Here is a 10,061-nt window from a genome sequence, read left to right as displayed (position 1 = left end):
TGTTGCATGACACGCATGCACAGTGACTGCTTATGGGCGCCGCCATTTTGTACGGCACGCATGCGCAGTGACTGCTTATGGGCGCCGCCATGTTGTACGGCACGCATGCGCAGTGACTGCTTATGGGCGCCGCCATGTTACATTGCACGCGTGCGCAGTAAGTGCAAATGGACGCCGCCATGTTGCATGACACGCATGCGCAGTGACTGCTTATGGGCGCCGCCATGTTGTACACTACGCATGCGCATTGGCTACATTGTAGGTGTCGCCATGTTGTACGGCACGCATGCGCAGTGGCTACATTATAGGCACCACCACGTCGTATGGTACGCATGCGCAGTGGATCCTCCGCTCAGACACCGCCAGCCAATCAACGCCCGTAGAGCGGTTGTAGGGCGGGCCCTGCAGCGAGCGCTCCCATTGGCCGGAATCCCTGCACTCGGGATGAATGGGGCGGGGACTCAGTGCTGCCGCGCCGTGGCCGCGGAGCGGTACTGCAGCCCGGGGCGGGGGAACGGGACGGCCCACAGGGGCGGGCGAGCCGGGAGGGGCGGGGCGGGGAGAGAGGCGAAGAGCGGCTTGCAGCCCTGCGGCGCCGTTCGGGACGGCTCGGCTCTGCTCTCCGCTGCCCTTCCGCCCGCCGCCACTGTGGCCAACGGGGTGCGGGCTGGGGCTGGGAGATGGACAGCGCCCCCCGGGCCCCCGTGTCCCTCCCAGGTCGGGAGCGGCTCGAACGGGGCCGGGCTCGGGTGAGTCAGAGGCGCCCGGAGAGGCGCGGGGGAGCGCTCTGTGGCCGGCGGCGCCGCTCCGGGCTCGCTGTCCGTGAGCCGCGGCCCTCCCGGGGCCGGCTCGGGCTCAGGGGCGGTCGGGGCCTTCGGGGCTGCGTCTGCGCTCGGCGTGCGGCCCCGCGGGGGAGATCCTCTTTCGGGAGGGGGAGGAGGGAGCGGGGGAAGGGAAGGAGGGGAGAGAGGGGGAAAGCAGGGGGGAGTATGGGGCACAATGGGAGGAGAAGGGGGGAGAGAAGGAGGTGGGGAGGAGGGGAAGAGGGGAAGGAGCGGAAAGGGAGGTTTGGAAAGCGCTTTTGTGTTGTCGGTCTAGAGAGAGCGGGGGGGGGGTGTCGCTTTTTTGGGGCAGGGGGGGTTCATTTCAACCACGGTTACTTGGAGTCTTTTGCCCTAACAGCTCGTTCCTTTTGCTTCGATACTGGATTATGGGGAGGAGGGGACTGAGTGCCCGTGGGTTGAAATCAGGGGAGCCCACAAGAAGGCTGATACTGTGATGGAGTCTGTTACAGACCAGCCAGCCGAGAAGAAGCAGCTGATGAGCTCTTCTATAAACAACTGGGGATAGTCTCAAGATTGCTCCCTCTGGTCCTCGTGGGAGACTTCAATCTTCCAGATATCTGCTGGAAGTACAATACAGCGGAGAGGAAGCAGTCTAGGAGGTTCCTGGAGTGCGTGGGAGACAACTTCCTCACACAGCTGGTGAGTGAACTGACAGGGGAAGGTGCCCTCGTGGACCTGCTGTTCATGAACAGAGAAGGCCTGTGGGGGATGTGGTAGGAGGACGCCTGGGACAAAGCGATCACGAGATGATGGGGTTTTCAGTTCTAGGTGAGGTGAAGAGGGAGATTAGCACAACAGTCACATTAAACTTCCAGAGGGCAGACTTTCGACTCTTCAGGGGGCTGGGAGCTCTTCAAAAAGGAAATCCTAGCAGCTCAGCAGCAAGCCATCGCCATGCTCCAGAAAAGGAGCCGGCAGGGGAGAAAACCAGCTTGGTTGACTAGGGAGATAGTTGATAGGGAGACTTGAGAGACATCAAAAAAAAGAGGAGGGTCTGTGAGCTTTGGAAGAAGGGACAGGCGTCTTGGGTGGACTACAGGGAGGAAGTGAGATCATGCAGAGGGAAAATGAGGGGGGCTTAGGCCCAACTAGAAATCAAATTGGCTAAGTCTGTGAAAGATAACAGAAAATCTTTCTATAAATACATTAACAATAAAAGGAGGACTAGGGAGAGTGTTCAGTTCCTATTGGGTGCAGAAGGGACAACAGTGACAGGGGACGAGGGCAAGGCTGAGGTACTTAGTGCCTTCTTTGCCTCAGTCTTTAATAGTAAGGAAGGTTGTTCCCTCTGTGTACAAACCCAGGAATTAAAGGAGCAGAATGAGGCTCCCATGATCCAAGAGGAGGTGGTCAGAGCCTTGCTTGCCCAGCTAGACACCACAGGTCTATGGGGCCGGATGGGATCCACCCAAGAGTATTAAAGGAGCCGTGGATGTGCTGGCCAAACCCCTTTCCATCATCTTCCAACAGTCCTGGCTGACTGGGGCAGTTCCACTCGACTGGAGGCTGATGTTGTGCCCATCTACAGGAAGGGTTGCAGGGAGGATCCAGGGAACTCCTGGCCTTGTCAGTCTGACCTCAGTGCTGGGAAAAGTCACGGAACAGGTGATCTTCAGTGCTATCGTGAAGCACATGCAAGAAAACTGGGTGATCAGGCCCAGTCAACACGGGTTCGTGAAAGGCAGGTCTTGCCAAACTAACCTGATCGCCTTCTATGACAAAGTGACTCGGCTGCTGGATGAGGGAAAGGCTGTGGATGTGGTCTTCCTGGACTTCAGTAAAGCCTTCGACACACTTTCTCACAGAATTCTGCTTGAGAAACTGTCACCTCTGGCCCAGACAGGCGCACACTCTCCTGGGTGGAAAACTGGTTGGATGGCCGGGCCCAGAGAGTGGTGGGAAATGGAGTTAACTCCAGCTGGAGGCCAGAGACAAGTAGGGTTCCCCAGGGCTCAGTGCTGGGTCCAGCCCTGTTCAATGTCTTTATCAATGACCTGGATGAAGGGGTTGAGTGCACCCTTAGCAAGTTTGTGGATGACACTAAGCTGAGGTTGTTTAGCCTGGAGAAGAGGAGGCTGAGGGGAGACCTTATTGCTCTCTACAACTACCTGAAGGGAGATTGTGGAGAGGAGGGAGCTGGGCTCTTCTCCCAGGTGACAGGGGACAGGATGAGAGGGAATGGCCTCAAGCTCCACCAGGGGAAGTTCAGGCTGAACATCAGGATAAAATATTACACGGAAAGGGTCATTGGTCCCTGGCAGAGGCTGCCCAGGGCGGGGGTTGAGTCACCTTCCCTGCAGGTGTTTAAAGGACGGGTGGATGAGGTGCTGAGGGGCATCGTTTAGTGGTTGATGGGAATGGTTAGACTCGATGATCCAGTGGGTCCTTTCCAACCTATGGATTCTATGATTCTATGATTCTTTTTGCTTTGTCAGCAGAGACAATCTGACAGAAGTATTGATGATGAGAGAGCTCCTGTGGGATCCCGACGCCTCCTCAGGGAGAGAGGAAGAAGCGACGTGCTGGTGCCCTCCAAGCCAGCAGGATTTGGGTATGTGGCTTACTCGGGACTCATTACTCTTTCTTAATCACTGTTGATCGTGTTGACGGCGCGAGCCGAAGCATTCTCCGCTTTGGGTTAGCATGTGACAGCATCGCGTTTAGTGAACGCTGGATCGAGACAACAATACTAGGGTGGCAGGGGCTTCGCCAGCCGACCCTGTGCATGCCACACAGCATGAACATGGCACACACATGCCAGGCCCATGCCCCACACATGCAATTCACCCCCCATGCACATTGTGCTGCCCCCATGCACACGCCATGCACGTGCCAGGCTAGCGCCACAACCACCCCATGCACATGCTTTGAACATGCAAGTGGCATGCCACACACCAACCAGGCACACGCCATGCACACACCTTGCACACACAAGCAGCATACCACATACCACACGCATGTATTGCACACGCAGGCAACATGCCACGCATGCCATGCATGTGTTGTGTACATGCCACACACTCCACACACAGGCCACTGCTTCCATGCACATTCCAGGCTCATGCCACAACAGTCAAGCACATGTCACGCACACGCCTTCCACATGCAGGCAACATGCCACGCATGCCACACTCTCCATGTGTATGTTATGTACGGGCTGTGTACATACCATACACATGCCATGGACATGCTAGCACATACCATGAAGATGACATGCCAGCCACACTGCAAGCATGCTGCACACACACGAAGAGGGAAAGGAGGAGAAGGGGAGCTTTGGAAAGCGCTTTTATGTTGTTAGTGTAGAGAGTGCCAGGGGGGAGGTCGCTTCTTTGATTCTCTTCTACAACCAGGCTTCTTTGCATTTAAAACCCTTCTGTGTCACAGGGTTTATAACGGTGCAACATCCGTTACGCTTGCTGCAGATCCTCTTGGTTCAGACGTTTCTCTGTTTCCAGTTACACAGAATACCTGTTCAGCCTTCTCGTCTATTTTGAGGCTTAGCATCTTTTTAGTGTTTGTGTTAAACTATGTCCCGTAACAGTGGTACGGAAGGGGAGTTGTTGCGTTTTTAACGGTAACTGTAGAGTTAAGGTACCTCAAGTACCTTGGGGAAATGCAGACGCACCTCTTAGAGGTCCCTCATCTTTGCAGAGTGCTGTGGAGCCTTCCCATCTCTCTCATACACTCGCGGGGGAAGAAGAGGAGGGCGCCCATGGGTGAAAGGGAAGCGGTTGCCATTCAGGTGAGAGGAGAAACGTCCGCTTTGCAGCTCTGAGTGAGGGTGACGTTTGTGATGCTGACTCCTGGTTCTGGAAGCAGCTTCCGGCTCCTCCGTTTGTTTCTCTGTGGATGAGGGCTCGGTGTATCGGCCCGGCTTCTGTGCCAGTGGCGTGGTCCTGTCGTTGACCACATCGTTGTTCATCGTGCGTGGGGGTGGGGGGCTTTTTCTGTTTTCTTACTTATGCTCCGATTGTCACCTGTAGCTGGACAAATGACTCTGTTAGCATCGTGATGGTATTCCGAGGTGGCGTTAAAAATTCCTTAACGTATCGTGCACGTCTCTCTCTCCTCACAGCCCAAAAAGCCAGTCTGGAGAATGTCCTTACTGCAGAAAACCTGGCAAAAGTCTCACAGAACTTCCCTGCTTTTTCAAAGCCCGATATTCTTCCACCTTCCATCCCGTCGTGAGGAGTAACGGTGAGTGAGCTGGCACAGCACGGGGGGAGGAGGAGGATGAACTTTATCTGCTCTCTGCTGGCTAAACGAAAGGGCTGTGGGACCATCTTCATGGCATTGTTGCTGAGCGAGGCCTCGTGTTGTTGCCCTTTTGCGTTCCTTTGCACGTGTGTATGTGTGCGCTTACGCACGAGTTGATGTTGCGTCACGGCTGTTGGGTGAAAGCCCTGGGGAAGGCGATGGCCGAGCAGAATGCGCGCAGGCCGTCCGACGCTGTTCAGAAGGCAGTTGGATCCCTGACGAGCCTGCAGAGGCACCTCAGGGCCCCGCAAAGGTGGAACGTTCATGTTCACTTGGCGTGGAGACGGATGGTGGTGTAACTAAGCGGGTAGCTTCGCTGTTGGGATCTGCAGCTGGAAGCTGTTGTGGGGTCGTCCCGTGGGTCTGAATTTTTCCAGTGCAGAGGCCGTGTGCTGAGACCGCCGATCTGCTTGCTAAGCCAGAGGGTCCAGCTCTAGGGGTGGAAAGGTGGTGCGGTGTTGGCCGTCCTCGCCACACAAGAGCCGGCAGCACCGGGAGCCTCCTTAGCATGAGGGTGTCTGCAGCTGAAGTGGCTTCTTTTGCCTCTCTCTGCTCAGATTGGGCAGATCTCATCCTTCAAGCGAACGCAGAAGGCTCCGTATGCTCCCAGGTCCCGTAGAAAGGGAAGTTTGGGGATTCCCCGACTGCAGTAACCCCTGCTGCTGCCTGTGGATTGTTGTGCCAAAGACACCCTTCGCGCAGGGAGGGGGCACATGGGAGATGGGTGACGCGCTTACGTAAAGAGTGTCCTGCGGGCGGTGTGTCTCCTCAGAGCCGTGTGAAAGCCGACCTCCGCTTTCTCTTCCCCTCTAGAGCAGGCAGAGGATGGGCTGCAAGGCTGAGAAAACCAGAGCGAGGCAAGCGGCCAGCTAGATTCAAAGTGGGGAGAAACACTGATGCCTGATTAACAAAGGAGTTTCCACTGCTGAAACGGATGAGAACGGACGTCACAAGTGTCCTTCTGTTGGGGGCCAGCAAGGGAACCACTTCTCTGGGGAGAACTTGCACACGGCCGGGGGGTTCTGTCATGGGAGGTGACTGAAACCTGATTCCCGATCCTGGTTTTGTGAAGGAGAAGAAAGGGCCGTGAGACCTGAAGGCAGGGCTGTGCTTCGAGGCAAAGGTGAGTGCCCCATGCACACACCATACGCATTCTAGGCTCACGCTATGCTCACCCTATGCATACGCCATGCACAAGCCTTGCATACGCCACTGCGCCCATGCATACGCTGTGCACATGCCAAGTTTATGCCATAACCACCCCATCCACATGACACACACACGCCTTGCACACACAAGCAACATGTCACTCACACCACACATACCATGTGCTTGTTATGTTTATGCCTCGTACATGCTTACACGCACCACAGACACAGCAGCACGCTGCCCTCCCGCTGGCTGCGGCCAATGAGATGCAGGCTGGGACCGGGAGAGGGACAGCGCCCCGTGTCCCTCCCGTCCCCCTGAAACCCTCCTCTCCCTGCCCAGGGTGCCACATGGGGCCGGGGGGAGTGCGGGGATACACAGCCTTTCCTCTTATGTCTGCTCTCTTTTTTAGACAGCTTTATTGGACTTGAGTTTTAGCCTCATGATTACGCATAAGACGTGGCTGAATGTGACGGGAAGAGTGCTGGGAAAATGGCAAGAAGAGGATCGACAAGAAACAGTGGAACACGCCCTTTAGAGTTTGCTGCTCGTCCCGCTGCTGAGAAATGGGAGTGTCCCTGAATTTGCTACTGCATGAGACAGACTGAAGAAGTTTAATAGAAGTTCAGTTCTATCTAAATGGTAGATGGGACTGTGCTTATGTAAAGCATATTGTATGTAACTGTAACCAATACGCTTCAAGGCACTGTATCTCAGCAGCCAGAACATGGAAGGAATCTTTTAATCTGTACATTTTTTTAACAATGATAATTGATGTTTGGTGGCTTAATAACATCTATAATTTTATGTCATTTCAATCAAGCCTGGCTGTCATACATTGAACTTCCAGTAAACCACCAACATTTTATACTTAGGAGTAATTTCTTATTACCCATCCTAAGTGGGATGCTATAGTTTTGCTGTTAAAAGGGCGGGTCTTGTTCAAAAACCTCTGAAGGTCATAGTTGGGTTGGTTAAGTCTGTGCCACACCTGTGGTCAGCAATTAGGTACAGGTGAAGAGTTTGCCCCTTGAAAGGCCTCTTGATTTAGAGCTGGCTGTCCACTGCAGCTAGAGCATTCAGTGAAGGAAGGGGCTACAGAAGCCTGCCTTTCTTCCTTTCTTTGCTGGGTTTTGAACAGTTGAGTGGTTTTCTTTGTGGTGCATTTGAGCCTACAGTCATCGTTTCTTCTGTGAGTTTCAGGTAATGCTTTTGCTTGTGGATTTGCTTTTTAGTCTTAGAGTAAAACTGGTTTGCCATGTGGCAGCTTCAGAGAAATGTCACCACAAACGTTTGCAGTCAATGTCATCTTTCTTTGTTCTTGTTTTATTAGTAGAAGTAGGGATTATTTTTTTTTAGCTTTTTTTTTTTTTTAATCTATTGGGGCCCTAAGGATTTAGGCTCAGCCTAAATAAGATTTCCAGATTTCCAGTGTAGTTTTAGTGATAGCTGTTACTGTTTTTCCCAGAGGTCGTTGGTTTAATTTGGGGTTTGTGTCGTAAGCAGTTGAAAATTATGTTTGCCCAGAACTTTTTGACGAAATGCCCAAGAAATGTGTTAGCTTGCCTCTTCCTAGCCAAGCTGGGTTTTTTTTTCATATTTCATATATTTTATTTCAGACTGTAATGCCGAACAAAACTGCTACAATTTTACTGTAAATAGAGCTCAGCCCTAACTCGGTCTCTGCCGTTTCTAGAAGTTGTTCCAAAACCATCACGTGGCTTGGCACAGTTAAATACAATTGGCAGTCTCTGCTCCGTAAAGGTACTTAATGGAGTTACTGTGCAGGGTGAACTGGTTTTCACATTGGGTTGCAGTGAGGTTTATGCGAGTTAGCGCAGAGGGCACTGCCAGCCCTGTCCACATTGTGTCTCTCTCAGCTGGAGTTGCTGTGTGTTGCTTGGACAATGCCCTTGGTTTGGTTCTGGCTTCTGCAGTACATCCTCACATAGAATTTCACACAGTGAGTAACCGAAACAATTGTATAACTGGAGGGAAAGGATAATGCAAGCGCCTTCCCATGGAGCTAGGGAACTCCCTCTGTTAAACAGGCTCTGTTTTCCTCCCCCCCATAGTGGGGAGGGCTTGCTGCCGTGCCTGACTCCTTTATTGATGTGAGGCCAGAGATTATCATGAGATCAGAAAGTGACTGTCTGCAGAAGCAAGAATGATAATTAGGACCCGATATTGATCATCTGCCCGTGTCTTGTGTCTTTAGTCACTGAGGAAATGCCAATCCAAAAATTCCTACTTGCCAGTCCATAGGAAGAAGAATATTTTCTCCGTAATGATGACAAATTGTGAAGTCTGGAGTTCAGTGGCTGTATTAATATCAAGTGCATCTTTTTTTCTTCATTGAATTTTAAGGCAAAGCTTCTGGAATCCATACAAACAGTTGGGAGGGGAAGGAGCCCTCTGTCTGACCAAATGTATGCATCTGCTTGATCTAGGTGTGTTTCAAACTCCTTTTCCACCCAAAGTGCATAAAGGCTCTGTGCATTTCATAACATTTCTCAATATCCCTTTTATGGGTACAGCTTTTTACTGTTTGATTATTCATCAGTTTGGCTTAAATTGCAGGCATTAAAGGGCTTAAGCCAGAAGTTCTCTTCTGGAAGCTTAGTGTAGGGCATCCCCTAGTCCTGTAAGTGCAGTGCAACTTAAAGTAATAGTTATCTGAGTGATGAATGCTGTACAAGGCAGTTATTCTGATGGTGCTTCCCCGTCCCTGGAATGCCATCCGCTTCTGGCTTAGGTAAGCAAAGCCCCAACCGTGACTTGCTTTTGTCTTTCTCACTAAGTGCTGTCTTGAAAACGAATCAAAAAAATAATCTTGAGGGGAAAAACCATCTACTGCTATTGATGTTGTTTATGAAATGCTTATGATGCTGAAAAGGCGGCACACGTGAGCGTTAGGCATACCTGAATACTCTAAGCAGTCACTACAGAAGCTTAAAATACTTGAATGTATAAAAGTAGTAGGAGCCACTGGGAAATGTCTATTTTTTAATTGTGTATTTAGATTTGTGAAACTTGTTTTATGGATTTAATGATTCTGTACAGTTCAGTAGATCTTACTCTTATAATGACTTTTGAATGGTGCAAGGTATAGCCCATGTGATTTAAAGAAAGAAGAGGGGAGGGAGAATACATCCACAAAACCCCTAGCACTGAAACATGAACCCATTAAAACTATTTTTGTGAATTAGTCCTTTCTGCAGTGCTTTCTGCGACGGTACTTCTCTAAGGAATGTAATTAATATTATTCCACAGAGAATTAAAGGTCCATCTGATTATTTCTGACCTGATGAACTGTTTTCTGAAGCAATGCTCGCTCAGGGGTCGAGGTTCACAACTTGCAATATGTTAGTAACTCCAGTGGAAAGACAGACTTTATGGTTGTGCACTTCTAGCTGTATAGCATGTTTTATAAACAAAATACTTGCAAATACTGTGGCCTTAACTCTAGTGTGACTAAGTGCAGTGAAGAATATGACTTTGCAATTTCAGTCATGGTATTTCTTGTTTAAAAAACCCAATTATGTCACCATCAAATAAATATTTTCTGTCTGTATTTTCAATGTCTTTATTTTTACTTTTTACTTTATACTCTAACTTACTTCAACATACACAGAAAAAAACCACTTAAGCACTTAGGAAAAGCAAATAAAAATCTTATTTCAAAGGAAAGTCTCAACTGACTTGCAAACTTCAAAGTTCATTACTGTTTTTTTCTCATCATTACTGACATAATGAAAATAAAATAATTGAATTCATATCATAGAATCATTTGGTTGGAAAAAAACC

The 10,061-nt window shown here is 50.6% G+C and overlaps 1 long non-coding RNA gene across 3 annotated transcripts; it reads left to right on the top strand.

Annotated features, from left to right (window-relative positions):
- The first annotated feature begins 1,159 nt into the window (after nucleotides 1–1,159).
- Nucleotides 1,160–9,828, top strand: LOC138727656 (uncharacterized). 3 transcript variants are annotated; one of them, XR_011338587.1, is made up of 6 exons: nucleotides 1,160–1,484; nucleotides 3,281–3,396; nucleotides 4,500–4,590; nucleotides 4,924–5,045; nucleotides 5,924–6,228; nucleotides 6,667–9,828. It is a non-coding gene; the product is annotated as an uncharacterized lncRNA (long non-coding RNA). The 3 variants fall into 3 exon arrangements; XR_011338585.1 differs by having other exon boundaries at nucleotides 5,919–6,228; XR_011338586.1 differs by lacking the exon at nucleotides 4,500–4,590 and having other exon boundaries at nucleotides 5,919–6,228.
- Nucleotides 9,829–10,061: the final 233 nt, after the last annotated feature.

This window comes from Phaenicophaeus curvirostris, chromosome 16, assembly GCF_032191515.1.
Source record: "Phaenicophaeus curvirostris isolate KB17595 chromosome 16, BPBGC_Pcur_1.0, whole genome shotgun sequence".
NCBI lineage: Eukaryota > Metazoa > Chordata > Aves > Cuculiformes > Cuculidae > Phaenicophaeus > Phaenicophaeus curvirostris.
Note: the sequence above shows the minus strand (reverse complement) of the source record. Positions and strands in the feature narration are given on the sequence as shown.